We start from the raw sequence: 9,023 nt of genomic DNA, 5'->3' as shown, positions 1-9,023 counted from the left end.
CATATGGTACTTGTCTTTCTCTAACTGGCTTATTTCATTTATCACAATACCCTTCAGGTCCATCCTTGCTGTTGATAAAGGTAAGATTTCCTTCGTTTGTACAGCCGAGTAGTATCCCATTGCGTAAATGTACTATAGCTTTTTTATCCACTCATCTACTGATGGGCACTTGGGCTGCTTCAATACTGTAGTTTTAATGGAAGACTTTTTATACTTCTAAATGTGGCCTCAAGGTCAATAGCAGTGTCGCAATCAGGTTTAGCTGTCCTTTCCTGAACTGACTGCTGCTCTAGAAATCAAATCTCAAATTAGTGGTCTTTGCTCATGCCTAACTATATATATTACACTTGAAGGAAATAATAAGCTTTAGAAAAAGGACTGAAATTTCTGGGCAGTCGTTAAACAAAACTACAATCTCTTCTTTTGAGAAGTCTCATTCAAAGATCAAAAAACATGTAATTAGGAGATAGGCTTCAATTTCCAGATGTAATCTTTAGTAACTGTTTGAAGAATGTGTATTTGAAAAATATATAATAATTTGAAATTATAATTTGCTTAATATTGGCTCATTTGAACATGTGGCAGATTAGCAGTTTAGGTTCTAAATCTTATGCAGCTATCCCCTCATATTCTGTTTATGATTTGAGCCAGCCAACCCCTCTGCTAACTTCTGGAATATGTTGCCATGTTTTTGTATGTGTGTGTGCATAAGATGTGCAGCTCAAATTTACGTTTCCAATAAAAAAATGTCCAGATACTCATAAAATGTGTGTAAAAGAAAAAATCATTATGTAAGCTATGTTTTCCAGTAAAAATTTTTTAAAAATTGTGACTGGGTATAAAATATATGTGATAGTACCTTAGCTACCCTCCAAGAGTGCTAACTTGTTTACTGTTCCTGCGTGAGAAGCAGGATATATAGTGGTTAAGATCTGGGGTTGTGGAATTAGGTCAAACATTGGTTAAAATCTCAACTCTATCATTTTCTATTTGTGTGGCCTTTGGCAATTTAGTTAATATCATTAAGACCCACCTTTCTTTTCTGAAAGGGGGTATATAAATTAAGACCGTTTTCACAGAAATATAGTAGAGCTTAAGTGGGAATATGTAAAAAAAAAAAAGAGGGGGGCTTAACCTAGTGCCTGGAGCATAATATGCGTGCAATTAACATTATTATTAATATTTTTATTACTCTTCAGAAAAGAGATTTTCAATCTTTTCATAGAGTAATGATTAGATTTAGCAATGTGAAGCCTCAGGGTTCCTCTATTATTGCTCTATATTCCTTTTTTTCTTCTCTTTCATTAATTTATAGGAACAGTACCATTACGTAGAGGATGAATGAAATGGCTTAGACAAAACAGAAGTTGCTTCTCTCATGTAATAGTCAGAGGTAGGTGGGTGGTTCAAGGCCCTATTTAGGGAGGCCATGTAGGAATCTGGTTCCCACTCATGGTGTTGTGCACTGTCTCCTAGGATGGTCTTTTCTTGCGTGGATGAAGCTGCTTCACTAGCACCTTGCCCATGCTCTAGTCTTTAGGACGGGGGAAGGAGAAAGTAGAGATCAGTCATATTCCTTTTAGAGGATTGATCCAGAAGTGGCATGGTTTATTTCTATCCACACCCCACTGATCAGAATATAGTCACATGGGACATCTATCTGTAAGGAAGGATTGGAAAGGTTGTGTGATTTGCTGGAAGAAAACACAGGGTTTCTATAATTAGAGTGAAGGGAACAGTTAGCGAGCAGTCTTTGCCACAAATACTGTGATATAGTGCAAAAACTCGATTGGACCAGAAGTCAACACCAGTGCGAGTATGACTTGGGTCAGTATAAAGCAGTCTTGCGAGCTTGAGATCACTGAGCTTCTACAGGCCTCAGCTTTCTCTACATCTTACTAACTTCCCTGCCTAGGGTACCCCTTAATCCTTCATCAGATGACATAACAATAATTAACATTTATTGAGACCTTGCTGTATGCTGGACACTAATACAAATATTTTACATCTGTTATGTCATTCAATATTCTCAACAACACTGAGGTAGGCTCTACTATTATCCTCACTTTATAGGCTAGAAAAACAAAACTTTGAAGTGTTACGTAATTTATGCTGTGGGATTTGGTTTCAGTTTTTAACACCAGAGCTCCAGTGTTTATGTGAAGAGTAGTGACTAGTTTAACCCCTTAACTGAAATGTTATTACTGTCTTATTTCTGCTGTAGCAATTTACCACAAACTTAGTGGTTTAAAACAGCACACACATTATTTTATAGTTCTGGAGGTCAGAAGTATGAAATGGGCTACATGGGGCTAAAGTCAAGATGTTGGCAAGGCTGGTTCCTTCTGGAGGTTCTAGAGAATAGATTTCCTTATCTTTCCAGTTTCTAGAGGCTGCTTGCATTCCTTTGCTCATCCCCAGGCAGCAACTGCATCAGTTCAAACTTTGTCTCCATCAGCACATCTCCTTTTCTCACTCTCCTGCCTTCCTCTTTCACTTGTAAGGACCTTGTGATTATATTTAGGAACAACCTAGCTAATGCAGGATAGTATCTCCATCTCAAAATCCTTAATTTAATTATATCTGCACAGCCCCCTTTGCCATTTAAGGTAACATATTCACAGGTTCCAGATGTGGACATATTTAGGGAGCCATTACTCTCCCTACAACAAATGTCAGTAACTTAGTAACAAATTCAGTGGACTTTTTCAGGCTTCACCACCTTGTAGCAAATGCCAATCTGGGTTTTGAAGCCAACCCCTAGGTTTGAATCCTGGCTAAGCCAGGCAAGAGTTGGTAAATTACTCAACCTCTCTGTTCCTCATATTCATCCTCTAGAAAGTTGAGAAATAATTATAGCCACCCATAACACACACACAACACTATCTGGCACATGATAAGTCTCCAGTACATCTATCCAATTACATTATTATTTCTCAAAAATCGTCATAGTTTAGAAAGATTGAGAAGTACTGGACTAAATGGTCCTTACCATAACTGTATCTCTAAAATTCTATCATTGTAACACTAGTAAAGTTGCCTAATCTCTGTCATCATGTGGATTTATATACAAAGAGACAGTTAAAATGACAGCTATTTCATCTTTATTATTGACTTAGGCATTATGATGCTTTTGAGACTTACTCATTTTGAGTCAATTCTTATTGATTTTAGCTTTTTGCACTTTATGGCATTAAACTTATGAAGAACAGAAGCAGGTTTTTTTGTTTTTTTTTTAATTTGGGAAACTTTGTTTTCTGTTGCTCTTTGTTCCAGTTTAGATTATTGACTTGTCTTGTAGTATTTAGAACTCCTGTGTGTGTGTGTGTGTGTGAATATGTGTGTATGTGGTACATTAAATTTACACAAAATGTTAATAATTATGCCATGTTTTACCCCATAGGTTGCTTATATTTGGGAAGCCTGCTTTCCTCCCTAGGCTGTTTAATTTGCTGCTTTGAGTGAAATAATTTCATTTTTGTAATTTTAATGTCTGAATTATATGTCAACTAGATTACATAGACCACACAAGAATGGATACTCTAGCATTTATTAATACTCTAAAAATACACCAATATTTGTTAGAAGAGCATTGCTTGACAAATAGTATATCACTGGCTTAACATTTCTATTTTAAGACTAAAGTTGCTACTGAAAGATACTAATTTGGAACTATGTTTGCATATTTATACTGTAATGGAGAGCCTCATGTTAGCAATGCTGAAATTGTTAGAACTAACTCACATATGCCGTTAGAATATATAAAAGCTTTACATTCTGAGTAATTATTATAGTATAAGGCAGTGAATAAAGAAACTTGTTTGTCACATAAATCTGCATGTGTTTTTAGAAATTAATAAACATTTACATTGATTCTTTGCTACTTAATCAAGATAAGACACAGTCTCTGTTATCTTGTGATTTAAATACTCAAAATGTATGTACAGAAATGTAAAATGCTAATCTCATTGGACTGTAATGACTTTTTCCTTTTCTTGTCTCATTTGTTGTCAGATTGCAAATGTGGAATTATTCTTTAGCTTTTACTCAAATTTATCTTGCTGGAGAATCAGGCTTACAGAAATTTTCCACTTCTTTAAACCACAAACAAGCTAAAATGTCTCAATCAAATGATGTTTAATAATAAAATCCTCACTGGTGGTGTTGCTCATAGGTAAACATGAAAATGATTTCCCCCCCAATTCAATGGCAATGTCTGCTGACAGCTAGAAAAGTGGCTTATTTTATAAATAAATGTTTTCAACATAGACGTAATTGAAAGGGAAGGTACAGGCCATGGTAAAATTAGCTATACTGTTGATGAATATCGTAACAAATTGTCAACTCGTATACATCGGTGAAAAATTCCTCTGTATTTTTCGTTATGTGATATAATAACATGTACAATTGAATATGTAGCATGGTTCTTAACTTTGTCTATACATTAGAATCACTTGAAGAACTTTGAAAAAATGGCTTATTAACATCAGAATCTGAGAGTGAAATTGGGGCAGCCACAACTTTTAAGAGCTCCCAAGGAGATTCCAGTGCTCAACCAAGCTTGAGAACTAGTGGGATAAACACTTTGGCCTTACCTATTATGTTGACATGTGGAAATGTATGTAATATCTGTATATATGCAATACATACATTTACATATACACAGAGAGATAATATAAAATGTCATTTCTTTTGCATGTGTGACTTTTAGTATAATGATAATAACATTTGTTATAATAAGGCTAATGTTTAGTGATCTAAGTGCCAGTTAATTTTATCAGTGCCTTTAATGCAATTTTAATTTAATTCTCACAATACCCATATGGAGTATGTAGTCTGCCCACTTTAATGATGAAGAAACTGAGGCACAGAGAGGCCAAGTTACTTGTCCAATGAAATACCACTGATAAGTCATAGAGTCGAAATTTGAAGATGAGCCCTCTGAATTCAGATTCTGAGCAGTTGGTCCTTTCTGCCATACTACATTTAATAGTAATTTATATGTTACTAATTAAATGGTTATAAGAGGAAAAATTAGATAATGATTAAGATTGCTGTGAAAATATAGATAAGGTCATGAGAGATATTTATGGCTGTGTGTATGTTACTTGATACAAGATAGTTAATTTACTAAAATTATTCCAAGTTTTAACTTTTTAATTAAATGTCTCTTGTTTTAAAACATAAAGTCTAATATCTCAGAGATCATCTGGAAGTTTCCAACAAACAAGGAGGTTTCTTATATATTCTTTATTGGGAATGTAGGCTGATACAACACATCTGTTTACCGTACACGATCTTTGTCCTTTGATTTCAGAAAAATTGTTAAATACTTAGGATAAAGTTCCATAAAGACCTGTAGATGGCAGCAACTTTCTGTTATTGGGAATTTGCTCTTCATAAGCATTTTGACTGGAGAGCCAACTAAAATCAGATGTAGGACTGCAATCTGTGGCGGCTATGTACTAAGGTACTCAGGTGGAGGTGTATTCTCTATGTGGCTTTCCAAAAGCAATTTTCTGTTATTGGTTTTGAAAAGCTATCTCATACCTTTTATTTGAATAAGAATTGAATCATATTTATCTGAATCTGAAAGGAAAAAGCTGAACCAAAGGCAGGGCATTCTCAGCAAAAGTAATACCAGGGGGCCTCCTGTTATCATTCTTTGACATTGCATTTAGGCAGTTATACAGTTTTTTCTAAATACAGTGACCTGCATGATTTATGTGGCATTCCAAAAGCAATGATCCAGTAAATTTACTAACAGTTCCAGTAAATTTGCTTCACAGATCCTACATCTGATGCTTGCCTTCTGCTCTTGGCATTTTCTGCCTAATATACCATGTAATATGGTTCAAATTGAGAGTTTTATTTTGTGAAATCATTCACTGGAGAGGCTAGTGAAGCCTTTTATTGTGTATTAAACAAATCGAAGCCACTGATGGTTTGGGTGCATTGCTTTTGAAGGCTTTATTAGAGTTGTCAGGGAAAAAAGTCACCTATACTCCTAATACCTTTCAAACAAATTTACTTCTTTATCTTGTATAGTCCTTATTTTTTATGTTAAATTACATAGAAGTATTCAGATTGCTATAATTGAGAGAATGCCTCATGATCAGTATCTCTCTTCTGCTTGATTTACTGATACGGATGAGAAAGGAAGGTCCCATTAATATGTTTAAATAGAATTAGAAAATTAGCTCTCCAGGTTCCTAAATATTTGGAATTGTCCCAGCACTGTTTGAATTTAAAGAAACACACATTTTGTTAATCTTAACTTCCATGGGCTTGCCCTCTGACTGACAGATAAGTTTTGGCATAACTGAATTTTCTAGGCTGGTTTCTGACACCCCCTTTTTTTTTTTTTTTTGGTCAGTGGGCCAGAATCCAAATAAATATTTTTGAAAGCAGGACACCTTGTTTAAAATTTGTTAAGTCCATGTGAATATTCATGTTTACTAAGACAAAACAGAGATGAGATGAGTCGAAAATACTTATTTAAGGGGGCTCATTTCTATATGTAATTGGTCCTAAAGGGAAGACCAAAGCTAATGAGCCCCAGGGAATTGAGAATGCCTTTGCAATTCTGACATACAAGAACAAGAGAAACATCTGCTTTCTGCTGATTTTGTAAATAAGTTTCTTCATATAACCATGTCTAGGGAGATGATTATCACCACAAAAATCATATTATAGTGAGATACTTAATGGAATAACTGTACCTATTACACAACTGTGACCCAACCATTTTTTTGGCAGAATTTTATGTTTTTATTAACATAAATTCAACATGTATAAAATCTTGTCCATTCATTTTCTTTGCTGCTCAGCCTGGCATTGGGATTGGTGACTCTGATGGCCAGTTGGGCTGCGCTTTCCACAATGGCTTTGCAGTTCTGAGAGGAGGTGTGAGCACAGTAATATTTGTTGCACATCAGCAGCATTTCAAGCTCCTTTATGTTGTGGAACAGGAACTTTCAAAAGTCACTGGGCAGCATGTGCTTTCTTTCCTTGTTGTACCCATTACTAATGCTGGACATCAAGATCTGGCCCTTGAATCTTCTGCGCACTCGATCATCAACACCTCTGGGTTTCCACCAGTTATACTTAATTTTGACATATCAATCTGACTGTTGCCCAATGAACTTCTTGGTCTTTGTTTTGACAATCTTGGGTGTCATGAAGAGTCTGAGGGCAGCTATGATGCCAAGTAGGAGATGACTGCCACCTCCATAGGCAGTGCCAAGGAGAAGCCACCCAACCACTTTTTAATTGTTTAAAATAAAAGAGACTATCATGATAGTCAGTTTCTGTTATTTATAGAAGTGTTTAATGAACCAGAGAAAAGTATTCTTACTTTCTCTATCCTTCCTGGCATCAAATTCAATAACACAGCTGAAACAGCAATAGTGGTCTAAAGGAATTTGATTTTAGTGTCATGAATCAAAATTTCTACAGGTCATTTCTTAGAGCCATTGGAGATTATTCCCAATTTTAATTAGATATCAGAAACTTGAAATTCATGACTACTTCTTTCATTCAATAAGTATTTGAGTGCCTACTTTATGCATGAATTTACTAGTGAATAAGAGAGACATGATTTTTACTCTCATGGAATTTAGGTTCTTCCAGGGGAGTGGGAGATTACACAACTAATTTCACAAAGTAGTTTTAAAAATTATAACCATGGTTTTTATGTTGGAGGAGAAGAAGAGTATATCATATAGTCAAAGAAAGGTCTAACATAATCTGGGATTTCAAAGAAGCCTCCCTTAGAATTTATTTTGAATTCTTTACCTAAAAATTAGATTTTGATATATACATAGTTTACCTATTACCACTGATGAATGGAAGCTCTCCTTTTACATAGTATGATTAGGGCAACTCAAATAGCAAAATATGCAGGAATTAGGAAAAAACTTGGCATATTTTGTTAGCAAAACCATGGATATGTTGGTGCTCTGGGTTCTTAATAACAAATCTCTCACATGTGAGATGAACATACATTTATTTAAATGGGAGAAGTTATATTTGTTTTTTAGAAATGAATTTAACTTCCATTTAAATGAATTAAATTTGATTTTTAAGTTATTTTGTAAGATTATCACAACAGAATCATGCAAGTGAATCAAGTTTTCTTGGAAGTGAACAGTTTAAAAATTAAAATAATATTTTCTAGGAAAAGGCATGTTGGATTTGGGTGAATATAAATCTGTAAGAAAATAAATGATGCTCATTTCTGTGTATAATTTTGTCCAACTCTTATGAAAATGAGATCAGACTCATAAAGTATAACATTTTATCTCAGAGCACCAGGGAGACAAAAAGCTATTCACACTTTTAGATTGAACTATTATAACTTCCAAAAGATTAGAGATTGGTTAACAGTGATAGAATTTGCTTTTATTAATAAAAAAGTTTAAATTTTTATTTATTGATTTGAGAAAGAAGAGAGATATTGATTTGTTGTTCCACTTATTTATTTATTTTAAACAATTAATGTAAATTTTGAGGTTTTTTTAAAAATATGTTTTTATTGATTTTAAAGAGAGAGAGGAAGGGAGAGGGAGAGAGATCTCTACTCAGGACTGAGTCCCCAACCCAGGCATGTGCCTTGACCAGGAATGGAATCCGTGACTTCTTGGTACATGGGACAGTGCTCAATCCACTGAGCTATGTCAACTGGGCTGTTCCACTTATTCATGAATTCATTGGTTGATCCTTGTATGTGCCCTTACCTGGGATTGAACTCATAACTTTGGCATATTGGGACGACACATTAACCAACTGAGCTACCTTGCAAGGGTGAAAAAAATTTTTAAATTCAAAATTTGTTGGCAGTATATAGCAGAGAGAGAGAGAGAGAGAGAGAACCCACAACAAATTTAGTGTGTGTGTGGGAAAAACAATAGAAAAAAACAAAATAACAAACAACCAAAATGACAAAAATTCAATCCCTGAAGATGAAATAAATGAATTGTTCTTTTGATGCCAGAAATTTTTCTTTTACTCCTAAAATATAA

The 9,023-nt window shown here is 34.6% G+C and overlaps 1 pseudogene across 1 annotated transcript; it reads right to left on the bottom strand.

Annotated features, from left to right (window-relative positions):
• Window positions 1-6,785: 6,785 nt before the first annotated feature.
• On the bottom strand, window positions 6,786-8,754 carry LOC308559138 (large ribosomal subunit protein eL32 pseudogene; annotated as a pseudogene). Its single transcript has 2 exons — window positions 8,739-8,754; window positions 6,786-7,264 (listed from the first exon to the last, which is right to left on the bottom strand). The product of its transcript is annotated as a large ribosomal subunit protein eL32 pseudogene (transcript).
• Between the last annotated feature and the right edge of the window lie 269 nt (window positions 8,755-9,023).

This window comes from Miniopterus schreibersii, assembly GCF_964146895.1.
Source record: "Miniopterus schreibersii genome assembly, chromosome: 6".
Lineage (NCBI taxonomy): Eukaryota > Metazoa > Chordata > Mammalia > Chiroptera > Miniopteridae > Miniopterus > Miniopterus schreibersii.
Note: the sequence above shows the minus strand (reverse complement) of the source record. Positions and strands in the feature narration are given on the sequence as shown.